Below are 5,944 nucleotides of genomic sequence, written 5' to 3' on the forward strand. Positions count from 1 at the left end.
GCAATTTGCAGTATATTTTTTGGGCTGCCCATTCTCCTGAAATGCGCTGTCGAGTCACTAATTGGTCTTCGGAGTCACTGGGTGCTGCACTGTGTTGTGGTTCGTTGGAATAGTACCCTCGTTCAGATTTGTTTGTAGGTGTAGGGATGATTATTTCTGTAGCTAAGTACTTGGTTCGTGTGTGTTGCTTTCCTGCAGAGGCTGTTTTGAATTTATCATTGACTGGTCGGTCTACTGTGACATCCAGAAATGGCACTTTGTTGTTGTTCTCCTCTTTTGTGAATTTTATGCCAGGAAGGAGATTGTTGATGGTGTTGTAGGTTTCCTCTAATTTGTTTCATTTTTTGATGACAGAAGTGTTTCATGGGCGTTTCGTTGATTTGTTTGTAGGGCTTGTTACTGAATATGAAGTGGGAGGTAAGGCACAGTTCCACGAGGTTGACAGTGTTATCTTTGCAGGCTGAAGTTGGTTCTGTGTTTTTGTCTTTAGTTCTTCGAGTAGTGTCTTCAGTTTTCTTTGGCGACGTTGATGTTAATGGATGTGAACAGGGCTGTTATGTCAAAGGACAACATTATTCCATCCTCTTCTGTCTTCGTGTCTTTGGTGTTCGGGAATTCTTGGATGGAGTAAATGGAGTGGAGTGAATCTTCGACTTGGTGTTTTAGTCCTCAGTGGAGGCCTTTGACTAGTCTGTATATTGGTGTTCCAAGTAGTGAGACGATGGCCTGAGGGGGGCTCCTAGTTTGAAAAAGAGGAGAACAACAATAAACTGCATTCTTAGATGTCACAGTAGAGCGAACAGTCAATGGGGAACTTCAAACTAGCATCTACAGAAAACCAACACTCAAAAACCAAATACTTAACCACAGAAGCAATCATCCCAACACCCACAAACGAAGCTGCATCAGGACATTATTTCAACGAGCCACTGACTAGTCGGTATATTGGTGTACCAAGTGGTGAGACTTTGGGTCTGAGGGGGGCTCCTGGTTTGAATTGGAGGAGAAAATTAACACAGTGCCATTTCTAGATGTCACAGTAGAGCGAACAGTCAATGGGGAACTTCAAACTAGCGTCGACAGAAAAACAACACACACAAATACTTAACCACGGAAGCAATCATCCCAACACCCTCAAACGAAGATTCAACAGGACATTATTTCAACGAGCCGCTACACACTGCAGCACAGAGAAATTACGAATTACAAGTGAGAAATACGTATATAATATATTTAAGGAGAACGCGTCCCAAAAAAACCCATTCCGCCGATTTCTCAGTGATGCTTCCAAGCTCACTCTCAAAAATTCGGTTTGTCCCTCCATTCTTTCCTGTTTGTTTTTTGTGGGTTTTGAAAGCGTTCCCAAAGCGTTCCCAATCCTCTGACTGAGTATTGGAGTTGGGAAGGTAAAAACAATGACGGCAGATGCTGGAAACCAGATTCTGGATTAGTGGTGCTGGAAGAGCACAGCAGTTCAGGCAGCATCCAAGTAGCTTCGAAATCGACGTTTCGGGCAAAAGCCCTTCGTCAGGAATAAAGGCAGTGAGCCTGAAGCATGGAGAGATAAGCTTATCTCTCCATGCTTCAGGCTCACTGCCTTTGTTCCTGACGAAGGACTTTTGCCCGAAACGTCGATTTCGAAGCTGCTTGGATGCTGCCTGAATTGGAGTTGTGAAGTTATGTTGTGGCTGTACAGGACATTGGTGAGACCACTTTTAGAATATTGTGTGCAATTCTGGTGTCCCTCCAATCAGAAGGATATTGTGAAATTTGAAAGGGTTCTGAAGCACCAATGGGTCAACAGAGGGGAAGAGGCCCTTCTGCTGCCCTGAGTGTGGGAAGGCCTTCAGTGATTCCTCTGCCCTGCTGACGGACCAGTTGGTCCACACCGTGGAAGGCTGTTCTCCGGCCCCAAGTGCGAGATGGCCTTCAGCAGTTCTTCCCACCTGCTGAGACACCAGTGGGTCCACACTGAGAGGCCGTTCTTCTGCCCCAACTGCAGGAGGGGCATTGCTCTTTCCTCTGACGTACTGGCCCATTGGTGTGTCCAAATGGTAGAGAGGTCGTTCAGTTGCCCTATGTGCAGGAAGGCCTTCAGCAATTCCTCGGCCCTGCTGAGGCACCAGTCTATCCACACCGGGGAGAAGCCGTTCTCCTGCCCCGAATGTGGGAAGGTCTTTACCCACTCCTCCACACTGCTGAATCACCAGCTTGACCACACGGGGGTTTGGGGGGGGGGAAGAGTGGCGGAGGAGGGGAGGCCATTCTGCTGCCCTAAGTGTGGGAAAGCCTTCAGCAATTCCTCCGCCCTGCTGAAGCACCAGTGTGTCCACCCTGGGGAGAGACCCTTCAGCTGGCCCGAGTGTGGGAAGAGGTTCATGTTTTCCTGCAACTTGCGGAAGTACTAGCGGGGGCAACAGCGCTCCCAGCAATCAGATCCCACCAGTGACGCTGCCTTCGGTCACCCCCCAGGACTGAATCTGCTGCCATTTCTGACAGTGGGTGCAGTGGGAGAGTAGGTGAGCTGTTATTTTTTTTCTGCTGGAATGCAATTGCCTCCCCTACACCACACAAACCCAACCCCAAGGTAGCTCAGGGTTAGCACTGCTGCCTCATGGCACCAGGAACTCAAGAATAATTCCACCCTTGGGGTTCTGTGTGCAATTTATGGAGGGTTGGAAAATGGATCTGAGTGGGTTAGTCTTCGGAAGATCAGTGCAGATGTGTTCGGCTGAAGGACCTGTTTTTCCACATTGTGGGGGTGCTATGATTCTATGAGCTTTGCCTTCAGTGGACACTGTTGCTCATTGAGCCCGGGACTGCACATTGCCAATGAAATGATCCAGAGAAACCTTAGACCGCAAGACCATCGGAGAAGAAGTTTGGCCTACTCTGCCATTCGTTAGTAACAAAAGTATTGGATGAGATTAGCGACAGTGTGGAAACAGGCCATTTGTCCCAACAAGTCCACACCGACCCTCCGAAGTGTAACCCATCCAGACCCATTTCCCTCTGACTAATGTACCTAACTCTATGGGCAATTAAGCATGGCCAATCCACAAGACCTGCACATCTTTGGTTTATGGAAGAAAACAGGACCATCCAGAGAAAACCCACGCAGACATTGGGAGAATGTGCGCACTCCTCACAGACTGCCACCCAAGGCTGGAATAAAACCTGGGTCCCTGGCACTGTGAGGCTGCAGGTGTAACCACTGAGCCACTACATATTGCAACCCGAGTTTGGCAAGCCGGGGGTTGGGTGAATACAGCAAGCCAGGCAGCACCAGGATGTGGAGTAGTCAGCGTTTTGGGTATTAACCCTTCTTCATTACTGAAAGAGTGACTTATCTATGAGAAAAGATTTACATGAATGTTGCTGGGGGTTGGAGGGTTTGAGCTGCAGGGAGCGGCTGAATAACGTGGGGTTGTTTTCACTGGAGCATCGGAGGCAGAGAAGTGACCTAATAGCGGTTACAAAATCATGAGGGGCATGGACAGGGTAATAGACAAGGTCTTTTCCCTGGGCTGGGGGAGTCCAGAACTAGAGGGCATAGGTTTAGGGTGAGAGGCGAAATATATAAAAAGGGACGACTTCTTCATGCAGAGGGTGGTACATATATGAAATGAGCTGCCAGAGTATGTGGGTCAGGTGTTGTCAAATGGGACTAGATTAATTTAGGATATCAGGTCAGCATGGACAAGTTGGACCGAAGGGTCTGTTTCCATGCTGTACGTGTCTCTGACTACTGGTCCTGATGTAAGTTTAAAATAGAGTCCAAGTAACTTTGAATAGTTCAATCTTGTTGAGCTCACCTCCTGAAAAGTTTCAGATGAATCCCTCTGAGAGATACTGTTTAAACATGCTGAGTTGGACAAAGTATCCCATCAAGTTCAACACAAACCCAGAGTTGAAGAAGTCAGAAGTCAGAACACCAAGGGGACCAAAACTGATCACAATATTCCAGGTGCGACCTGATCAACATCCTGTATAACTACAACATAACTTGCCAACATCTATACTCAATTCCCTAACTGATGAAGGCCAGTGTGCTGAAACCTTTCTTCACTACCTTGTGTACCGATGTTGTCAGAGATATAGGACCTACATTAAACTGATACACAATCCAGCTGCTGAGAGGCCAGAAGCAGAGTAATGCTGCGTGAGTGTGCTAGGCTTTAGATTTTGACACAACCTCCCCACACCTCTCGAGACCTCAGGTCTGTAGCTTGCCTTCTTATCTTTGAGGGTTTTCCACCTGTTTGAAACAGCCTGTCCTGCAATTAACCCCTTTATGCCAAGGCGTTCCTTCTACAGGCAGAATTAATTGTCCTTCTGTCACACAGTTATTAAACACCATTATCTCATCTGTCCAAAGGGACAGCTCATTGTTTTGCCTCCTCCTTCCCAGCGATAGTTAATGTATGTTATTTGTTAACTCCCTTGTAGCAGTTTCTCATTGGCCCTTTCGTTTCTTGGACCAGAAAGAGTTATTGCTGACTCATGAAGTTTTCAAAGTTGTGGAGTTTACAGGACCACACCATATTCCTCTCTGCCTCCCCCAGGAATAACGATTGCTCCTGAGGTACTCACAGTTCCTGACGTTCCTTGATATCCCCAAATACAATCCATACGTCAGGAAATCACTGGTGCTGCCCTGACATAGATAGTCAATGTTTGAACAGAAGATTATGGGGAGAAAATGCAGAAATCCGAAATGCAAAGAGACTTGGGAGTTCAAGTCCAGGATTTTCTCAAAGTAAACTTGCAGGTTGAGTTGCACTTTCCCCTGCAAGTGCCGAATGTGTGACACCAGCTCATTTACCTATTCCCTCCTCGCTATCCAAGGGGCCAAACTTACATTCCAGGTGTAGTGGCCCTTTACCTGCACTTCCCACAACCCAGTCTACTGCATTTGCTGCTCACAATGTTGCCTCATCTACATTGGGGAAAACGAAGCCTAAACTGGGTGACTGCTGCACAGAACATCTACGTTCTGCCTGCAAAAAAGACCCTGAGCTTCCAGTTGCCTGCCAATTCCACACCCCACCCTGTTCCCTGTCCAACATCTCTGTCTCAGGTTTGCTGTTGTGTTCCAGCGAAGCTCAGCACCAGCAGAACGAAGAGCACCGAATATTGCACTTGGGGACCACACATCCATCTGGTCCCAATATCCAATTCAATAATTCTAGGACCTGAAGTCCATAGTATCCTCGTCCCTTCCACACACACCAAGCCTTGTTATCACATAGTCTGTCATTCCACACTACTTCGCCACGAACAGTCTCCATTAACAGTTATTCACCCTCTCACGCAGATCGTTATCAACTCCTTTTTCTGTCCAACAGTTCTTCCCTCGCTTTGGGCTCTGTCCTGATCTCCGCCTTCCTCCCACAATATCTCCTGCATATAAACCGACATTTTCCCAATCACCATCTGTTCTGTGGAAGGGTCACCGGCAACTCCTGTTTTTTGTTCCTGATATACAGCACCCGCAGTTCTTTCAGATTTTTATTGAGAGAGAGTTGGAAATTGTTTCGAGAGACAGAAGGAGAAGGGGGAGAAACAGAACAGACATGAACGTAAAATCATTGTAGTGCGATCACTTCCCTTAAGTATGAATAGAGGGCCTGGGCCATCTGTGAGCTTGTAGCGCAACGGTAGCGCGTCTGACTCCAGATCCGAAGGCTGCGTGTTCAAATCACGTCAGGCTCACTACAATCAACGTCTAGCATTTCCAATGAAGAAAAGAGTACGTTCACTCCGTATATCTGTTGTGTCAAAAGTTGTGGACACTTTCGATCACGCATGAATCTTTGCTGTCAGTTTGATTTGTGAACACTGTGTCAGGGAGGTGGTGTGCCATTTGTTTGGGGAAATGCTGAGCTCCCCGCAATTTGACAAGTCGAACACAAACTGCTCATCACGGGATTTCAACACACAG

General features: G+C 47.3%; 1 non-coding gene across 1 annotated transcript; it reads left to right on the forward strand.

The window, feature by feature from the left end:
- Positions 1-5,643: 5,643 nt before the first annotated feature.
- On the forward strand, positions 5,644-5,715 carry trnaw-cca (transfer RNA tryptophan (anticodon CCA)). Its single transcript has one exon. It is a non-coding gene; the product is annotated as a tRNA-Trp (tRNA).
- The last annotated feature ends 229 nt before the right edge of the window (positions 5,716-5,944 follow it).

The sequence above is a fragment of the Chiloscyllium punctatum genome, chromosome 36 (genome assembly GCF_047496795.1).
Source record: "Chiloscyllium punctatum isolate Juve2018m chromosome 36, sChiPun1.3, whole genome shotgun sequence".
Taxonomy (NCBI): domain Eukaryota; kingdom Metazoa; phylum Chordata; class Chondrichthyes; order Orectolobiformes; family Hemiscylliidae; genus Chiloscyllium; species Chiloscyllium punctatum.